The sequence below is a fragment of the Sipha flava genome, unplaced genomic scaffold (genome assembly GCF_003268045.1).
Source record: "Sipha flava isolate LNK unplaced genomic scaffold, YSA_version1 192_pilon_pilon, whole genome shotgun sequence".
Taxonomy (NCBI): domain Eukaryota; kingdom Metazoa; phylum Arthropoda; class Insecta; order Hemiptera; family Aphididae; genus Sipha; species Sipha flava.
This window is the reverse complement of record NW_020272724.1, coordinates 199,149-208,873: the sequence shown is the minus strand read 5'-3', so window position 1 is coordinate 208,873 and position 9,725 is coordinate 199,149. Positions and strand designations below refer to the sequence as shown.

Below are 9,725 nucleotides of genomic sequence, written 5' to 3'. Positions count from 1 at the left end.
TGTGTGTGTGTGTGTGTGTGTGTGTGTGTGTGTGTGTGTGTGTGTGTGTGTACACCTTCAAGTAATTGTTCAACGGAAAAATAATTTTCTACATTAAAAAGGATCAAAACTTATTTAAGATCAACAACGAGAGAAAATCATCTTAATTAACAACCCTCAACATTGAAGCTGATTTAACGAAAACTATTAATTTTAATGATATTATTGAACATTTTTCTTCTCAAAAGTCAAGAAAAAAATTATAAGCTATCGATTATTTTATTATATATAATTAATAATAAATATAATATATTTAATCTAATAAAAAAATCATGTATTGTTAATCATTGTGCATATAATAAGTATAAATTCCGTTTTCTAAATTTAATATTTATATATATATTTCTAAGAAAGGAATATTCACTGAAAAAAAAATAGGTTAACGTGAGGATATGTATTACTATACAATTATCTAATACAATATCGCAAAACAACTGATTTATAATTTGTTTCGTAAAATTAATTTTTTTATTGCTTGACTTTGAATTTATTTATATATATATATATATTTTGGCAAGGGAGAAGGGCGGAAAAATTATTTTGCCCCAGGGCGCGTATGTATTAAACGCGCCACTGCATACAGTACACTGAGCGACGGACGAAAACAAATTGACAAACTGCGTATAAAGTGTAGAATATCGGTGCTTGTGAGAATAAAAAACGATTTCAAACATGTACGAATGTACAATATGAAGTATCGCTCATTACGTGGGTTACATTAGATAATATTAGCTCGATTAAAGTTCGTAATCATTCGTAATCATTTTCTCTGTACCCAAAAAGAGGTGATATTATTGTAAATTGTATTTATATTTTATATTTTTGATCACAATAACCGAAAACCTGAACACTGTAAGCGACGAAAAATGCACTTATAACGGCTGTTTGTTCCGTTCCTGGAATTTTTTGATCACTATAAGCGGCTGATTCTTATAACCAGTGAACACTATAAGCGGCGACCACTATAATATGAATAATATTTAATTCTATTGTGTAAGTATGTAATGCAGTACATTCATATAAATGAATTTGATTGATTAAGGTTTGGAAAAATATGTTTGCAAGAATTTTGTTAATCTCAGCGAGTATTTTATTTATCATTTCCTTGAATTTCCCCGAAGGGCCCCCAAATTAATCTTCCCCTGGCCCAGAAAAACTTGGGGCGACATTGAATTCTACCATCGCTCGACACCAGGAACGAAGATATACTCGCGTCGCCTATTGTTCTCCGAACAGTATATTCAGTCGAGCAAGTATGGGCGCGGAAACATCAGTGTTTATTCGGAAAAATACTACGGTGACACGTACACGTGACCGATGTACGGTACATATGCAAATGCCGTTTGGCTGTCGGCTACACGATGATCGCAAGAGACCGCTAACGTACAGTAAAGTTGAAAAGCAATTTTCCGGGTAAAACGGTCGTCGGCGTTATAAGAGCAAAGTTGTGGTCGCATACACAATTAAAAACCCGCTCTTCCCATGCGCGTTGCAGTATTTCATCGGGAACCGTATCGACTTCAAATGCGATGTATTACTTGAAAACGATTTGTCGCTGATCCGCAGTAGCGAATATACGCGGGGGTTGTACACAATACAGTCGCGCGTCGAACACACGGTTCCACTGCAAGCGTATCGATTTGAAAAACGTTTCACGTGATCATCAGTGTAAAACACGTACATAGTATTGTTTCATCGATTAAATATGGAAATACGTGTATATATTATTTTTTTCGAAACTAGAACTGTAACCTATATAGTTATTATGATAATATGTCATTAAATCAAGTACAATGCGAAAATACCTAGTAGGTTAAAGGGATCAAATACTCCAATATACAGTATACGTATATACATCAAACATTGTAGTTTAGACACTGATTACATGAAAACAGATAGTTTACTCGGTATGTAAACGAAAACAATGGCGTTTAGCACCGCAACGAAATCAGTTTGATCAAGATCAAGGCGTAAAACATTTTTCGTGTTCATGAAAAAAATAATATATATATATTTTCTGGTCGTCCGACTAGGTCGCCAACATTGGAATTCCATTAGGTTATCCTGAGGTCTTGAAGTCCTTTAAGAACTAATTGGAATATGTTGCACTACTGAAATATAAGTTTAATCCAGTATCCAAAAGACGGGCGTCTAGTGGTAGGGATAAAATATTGTAATACAGAAAACCTGGTAAAAGAACTTTCTAAAAGAAATAGTCAAAAGGTTTGTGAAGACCACTTTGAAAATTCAATATTTGACACATATGAATCATGAATATGACAGTGGAATGCAATTACTTATAACAATCTTTAAAATGATAAAAAATACATCAAATAAGATTTTATTGTATCAGAATAATAAATGAACTCATGTAGCTACATTGAATTGAATGTGCCCAACCGAGGAGGCTTATTTCCCTCCTCCTTTCACCGTTGTTTTCGATCGAGTAAGATATCTGTTCAAATATAATCAGTGGCTTAGGCAGTGACGTATTTTAGGGGGGTGTAGGGGCCCCAAGTCTCGAATCACCCTCAGAAGAAATAAAAAGGTTATGGTTTAGCGATATAATGAATAAATAAAAACTACCTAATAATAACTAAAGAAATTTTGATGAATTAGTAAAAAAAAATCGTTTAACTTTTTTACTATAAGTAACTCTTCATTTGTATTTATAATAATAATAAAATAATAAAATTATTACTTCATAACTTATGTTTTTTTTATAATACTATAAAATCTTTTATTTTTTAGAAAAAATTTAAACTGTCGTCTGACAATAAATTTGAAAATATGCCACTGTGTTTAGTTACTGCGTAATATTTGCCCATCGATAATATGCCGATATATCTGGTTGTATGATAACTAAATTCAATAACTTATTTGAATTCACTATGAAGTCTTATTCTGACACAGTTTTTCCGATGTTTTCGATTTTATTTCTGAAATTTCTTCCAAAGTTAATCGAACACTTGAAATATGTGTATTATATTATAAATGATTGGAAATAATATGAACATATATCGCAACCTGATTGTATTAGTATGATATAAAATCGCATATGAAAAAGTAAACTTATTCATTTTAAAAAGATCAATATTATTTTTTTGTTCCTATCCGCAGCTGTAATAAATAGACAATGAAAACAAAAATATAACATTACAATTTATTAAAACATTTGAAGAAAATCTGTCCTTTTTCGGTATAGAATAGTTTTCGAATTCCTTAAAAGTCAGAGTTAGTATTATATTATAGCAGAGGGTCAAAACAATATTATTTTCTTCAAATTACGTTAACGGATGTAATTAAGGTGTGTTTCTTAAATTAATACAATAAAAACTTAACATAAATTAACGAACATTAGTTAATTAAGTAGAAAATAGTTATTTATTGATGGTTCTTGTAAATTGTTGTCAGACAGTAGAAAGTAGAAACGGTAGTTGAAGACAATACTTAAATTAAGGATGAATAAAATAAAAATCACAAATGAAAACAAAATGATTAAAACTTGGTGGACTAATGACGATTCAGAACAGTCAAAAATGATTGTGTATTTTAATTTCAAAGTATTACCACACACCGGAATATCATCGGTGATAGTTTTTTTACGCATAAATACTAAAACATCCTATTATAACCATTGAATCATATTGCTTGGGCGTCAATAAATCAAAATAAAATTAATAAATAACGGATGAAAATTGAATTTCCAATTTCCATTTCCCGAGAACAAAGTTTGAAGGTAACCTATAAATTTAAACCAAGTTCGATGTTATAAAACATTTTACTTGTCCGTACATTTGTTTCAAATTGATTCACAGTTTTACATGGTCTTAAATTATAAGACGAATCTTAACGGATTTGAACACCGGTTCGATTATTCTCCGCAGTGGCGGATTAAGCAGTTTGCCGCCAACAAACAGGACATTTGCCGCCGTTTCATTTTAAACTTTTGTTTTAAAACAAAATACATATAGAAATATATTGTTAGTTAAATTATTCTTTATTATTTTAAATTTAATACAAATATTAAATCATTTACGATCGGCTTTTGAGGTTAGCGAATATATCGATTAGGTTTTGGAAGTCAATTATCGACACTAATTCCGATTTAATGCACAGGAGAGCCAAACTATTTAAACGATTTTCGCTAATAGTAGATCTTAGATAAGTTTTAGTTCTTTTGAGACACAAAAATGAACTTTCTGCCGAACAATTAGTAACCGCCATACAGGAGTATATTCTTAAAGTGATACTAACATTCGAAAATAGTTTTTCTAAATTCTGATTTCTAAAAAATGTAAATAAACTTTGATTTTGTTGTTTTTTTTTCTGTTGTATTTTACAAATACGTTTTGAAATGTATGTATTCTTGTGTAAATATGTGTTTTCATCAATGTCCGTTTCATAAAATTATTGTAATTTTTTGGCTCCTTGGACAATATCATTGGTATCAATTGACTTCTTGTCTATGTTGATCAAAAATTCGAATTAATCGTAAATATTTGCGTAACTAGAATGTATAGCTATGATTATAAACAGTTTCCCGGAAAACATAGATTCGCTAATAATAACAATTATAGTTGATTGCGTTCATCGAAACCATTTCAGTATTCACTGAGTTAATAACCTAAGATTAATATTTATAAATTATAATATAATTTTATAAATACATTTTTTTTCATAAGTGCGATAAATTTGCTGCTCCAATAAATTTGCGCTCCAATCACCTGATTACTTTGTCTGTAGGGTAACCTGACGCTGATTCTCCGTGTTTTGGTTTGGGAAAAAAAAAACCCGGTTTCATGGTGTATTTTCCGGGTTCTGGATTTCGGTCGGTAAACGATTTAAAATTTTTCCCGGTCGCTCTGGGTCTCGATAACGAGTTTTAACTCCTTTTCATATTATACTTGATGCTATTCTAATAACATACTGATCGTTGCCACACGGCCCAAAATATCGTACCTGTCTTATAATTTATTGTTTAATTATTATTTATTTATTTTTATAAACTCAAGTCGAATAGTTCGATACGAATTAAATGTAGTTGTTTTAAAACTGTAAACACACCTTAAAATAAGAGCTGTTGTCTCCTCCACAAGTCTTGGATTTCGGAGACAATCATTTAAATAAGTTTTATTCGTATAATGTATGTAAAAATGTTTTCTTAAATGCAATTAAGTTATAATTATTATTATTCGTAATTATTATTATTACGCGTGTCCGTCGGCCGGACGAAAGAGGAAAGCGGTTACCTTTATGACGCGAGCACTGCATAATATCTGACTAATGCATCGATCGCTCGTGACAAAAATGCAATACATCTTATGCACTCGCGCACGGGCGTACGCGTACGCGGCGAATATTAGAAATACGAACGTACCTGGGCGCGGTCATACGCAGTGTCCTACGTGCAGTCGTAAATCATGATCGGACGTAACAAAAAAAATAATTAGAAAGGGTACAGGCATTGCGTACGCCATCCCTGTCCGGTCGCGGAGCTGTCACATCACGCTCGCGCGTATCGTATTGATATATGGTAATGGTGTACGGCGTGTGTGCACTTTGCCGTGACACGTATTTACACGTTTTAATAACACACAATCCGAACGAGATCAGGGGAAGGGGTCGTTCGGATTACCTAAGGGTTTAATGAAAACATCAATTTTATTGTAATTTAAATAATGAAATTTATTTTCGCCTGTATAAATCCGTAAGTTAAAAATACGATGTACATAAAAAAAATTACAATTATATACGCGTGCATGTACGTCCGGTTAATATTTATTACGAACATTATTATTTAAAATATGTATTTACCATTATTACGATACACGTACTTGAGTGTATTAGTATAGCGATGCGATAATTCTCAAGCCCGTTTGGATTGCCGCGTTTTTCGGATTAGCCTGTGTTCGGATAATCGAGATCCTACTGTATATATATTTTATTACGGACAAAGCGCTTCGTTTCGCTTTTCGTACTCCCATCGCGCGGGTCTTACGATTAAAATCACGTTGGTTTGGAAAAATGACACTCGAACGCGCAGCTGACACTGTTGTAAGTGTACAGATCGTACAGCGGATATTTCTTCGCGCCGCGATACGAAATATATACGCGAATAAAATAACTCTTCTATTATTTTTTTTTCATTTTGTTTCACGTCGCCCCGCTATATATATTTACATACGAATAAAATTGTTTTGTACAAAAAAATCTAATATTCTGCGTTCTTGGAATCGAATCGGGTGTGATAAGTCTCTATCGTTATCCACTTCTACTCAAACACATTAAAAATTATTAGTCAAATCTGATAGAAAAAATGAATATATGTAATATATCTTATAAAATTCGCTTTCTACACTCGTACCCATTAAATTCAAATGCCATTAGTTCCGTTCCATAGTGACAAGTATACGGACAATAATAAACTAGTAGAAAATAATAGTACAATTAGAGTATAATATAGAAATTTAATGTGAATTAAATTTCTATTCAAAATTGTTTTCGCACACAGGTATACATTATGCGATGAGTCAACTGTCGTTAAAATGAATTTCCATATTAACTAACAGTTTTAACATAAATTTTGAAATTATATTGTCATCTACGCATAACCGATATTATAACTGAGCCATATACAATACATACTTAATAACCGATAAAGAAATAATATTCTCACGTACATGCGTCCTGTCAATCGCCAATAGTACTTAATGCATTAACTAATGTTTATCGAACTTATATTAACTAATATCATAAACAACAATATTGAAAGGTTTTAATTCGCACACTGTAAATGACCTACACCCTTCTTCTTTGTCCATTAAAAATTTACATTAAACTAATTAAGTCTTTATTTTGAGAGACTCTCGACTGAAATATTTATAATATTCATCAGTCATTCAGTGTTTCTCTAGTCCTACACTACATAAAAATTACTCGCTCTCTCCGTCTTGAAATATTTAAAGTGATTGTTATTTTACAAAGTTAATTTTTACGTCAACTGTCATAATGACTGGATCAATTACAGAAAACAAGAGGTTATATAAAAAATCGTTTACATATGTATCACAAGCACCGTCCGCGGAACTCATTGACTGCAGTAATTTCATACTCGACTTCACCAACCGTCAATTTTTGAACGTAGGACTTGATTAATAATTACACCATCATGATATGTAAATATATCGAGCAATTTTCTAAGTCGTATATTCTTGTTGATGGGAAATATAATTTCGTATTGGATAATCCTAAAAAATATAAAATAACCTTATTTCTGGAAACAGATATGATTTCAATGTTTAGTATGGTATATCACCGTGAAAATATGCTTGCTATCGAGTCAAAAATTCGGGATGGTTGTAGAGTATTGCTGAATCGTTCCGATTTAATGCGGATAAAGTATTTAGAATGCTGCATATTTGAGATAATAGCTCGAAAATCGACTATCGTAAGACCTATCGTCCTGAAAAAATTTAATACGTTTTTAAAGTACATCGATGTTGAATTCATTAAAGTAAATTCACCACTAAAAAAAAAAAAAAAAACAGGAGAAATGAATGTATTAATTTAATTAAAGGTATTAAATTAGTTAATACCTATATCAAAAACTTAAGTGACGATCGAGCGATTTTGATTATGAGTAAAAATGAAATCTATATATAGTCAGCTAAAAATATATGCTTCATCGTGATTAGCTAAACATTGGGCGCAACGGTGGAGCAGTAGAATGTCAACAAAGGTAAACAAATTATATCTTAAATTTATATCACTTGTAAAAATTTATTAAATAATTTATTATTATTATTATTTTTAGTTTTTCATCGAACCCGAGTTGAGACTCATTTCTCCACCAAAATTGTCGTGTATTTCTTCATTGCTTTCCGACTACGAAGACTGTTCACAAGTACGAATAATCTATAATTTATAAATTAAAATAATTAAAATATTAAATGATATACAATTTTAGGGATCTGGCGGGGAAAAAAGGGTTGATAGTACATATCATCATTTGTGCCGATGGATCCTACACAAGCGGCATGGGTACCAGTCTGGAAAACAAAACCGATGGTAAGATAAAATATAATTATTTTATAATACATTTATATCAACAAATTATTATTTTGGATAGGCTATAGATGAGAACGAGCATAATATGGGAGATTGCGGACAATGTGCACCTTGGCATAAAACACTGAGCGGTTAACTTGCAGTTGATGAATACGTCGGCCAACAATAAAACGTCAATTTTTAAATAGAAATTGCTCAGCGTCTCGCAATCAAAATGCTTCCAACCCACTTTAGCGTACTCAAAATCATCATTTTTTACCCCCGACTCAGTCAACGTGCTTTAGAAATTTTTTTTCCTCGGTAATCAGTCTCTGTCCAGTTCTTCCTATTTGTCAGTGTATTCATAAGGATATTCACCCTTACGATTCACAAGTGGCTTATTTCTGTCAGTAAAAACTTTAGGTGGTTTCACAGAATTTCTCAAACTTAGGCGTTATTAAATTTCTAGCGAGTATTGATAGACTCGAAGCTATGAATTGAACAGTGTTTATAAATTTAATTGCGAAAGTGTTAGGCACACATTTAGAAAATGAAATAAAATTGTCCTCGCTGTTTGGAAGAACTGTAATTGACTTGATGTCCTGACCAAGTTCTGTAATTGTGTAGTGAGCATCGTAGTTTGATAAGTTATGTAAGTAGCATTTTACAAAAATAGTTTTTGATTGCATAAATAACATAGAACTTGACGGTATTTCCGAGAGAAACGGCAATGGTCACGTGTCTTACAATGTAGTAGTGCCGTAAGTGGGATGAACTTCATATGATAGGGTTTGCAATGGGCAGCAGTCCCGTGAACCTATTCGTCGTCTAAATTCGTATTTATCGGCAAATTTGTCTTCGACGGTTTTCTCGATCTTAAGCGACATTTCGGTGACAGCCTCAACGAAATGCGTTGCCACGTCCTTCCGGTTCTCACTACCACGATACGTAATCGGTACGGTAGGTATACCCACAGATGGAACTAGGAATTCTTACGCCCTGGGAAGATTTTAAAATTACGCCCTTTCATAGACCAATATCAAATACTCTTCTCGAGAATTTCTTTCTAATAATTAATATACAATCATACTTATTGAGTTTTAACCTAATTACAAAATTTAACAAAGTTAAAATTATCAAATTAGTTCTTGATAATTATAAAAATTACATCCTCTAAAATGTTACGCCCGGGGATCAATCTCCGTCTGCTACCCCCTAGTTCCGTCACTGGGTATACCATGCTCCTCCAAAAATCTTACTGGTACGTCATCGCTCGCCTTTACCACGAAACCGTAGCTCATAGCTACACGTTTCCATATTATTATCGTGTTTTTATCTTTTTCTTCGTTGGTTTTTTTTCTCGAAATCCGCATACACGACGAACGGACACGTCGAACCGTATTTTACACGCGTTGAACTCCAGACATTCACTCTCTGACGGCATTACCGGTAGTATCGGATTATGTTTTCCACAAATCAGTGTGCGCTGTTCCAGCGCTTGCCCGACCACCCAACACATATTTATGAATCCTATTACCATAACCCGTGAAGCACCGTTTACAAAACACGACTCACTCTTTATGACCGGTTTTCCGTGATCTAATAAGCCGTGACGTCTATGATATAAAATAAATAAT

The 9,725-nt window shown here is 32.6% G+C and overlaps 1 pseudogene; it reads left to right on the top strand.

Annotated features, from left to right (window-relative positions):
- The first annotated feature begins 6,565 nt into the window (after positions 1–6,565).
- On the top strand, positions 6,566–8,113 carry LOC112681587 (annotated as a pseudogene).
- The last annotated feature ends 1,612 nt before the right edge of the window (positions 8,114–9,725 follow it).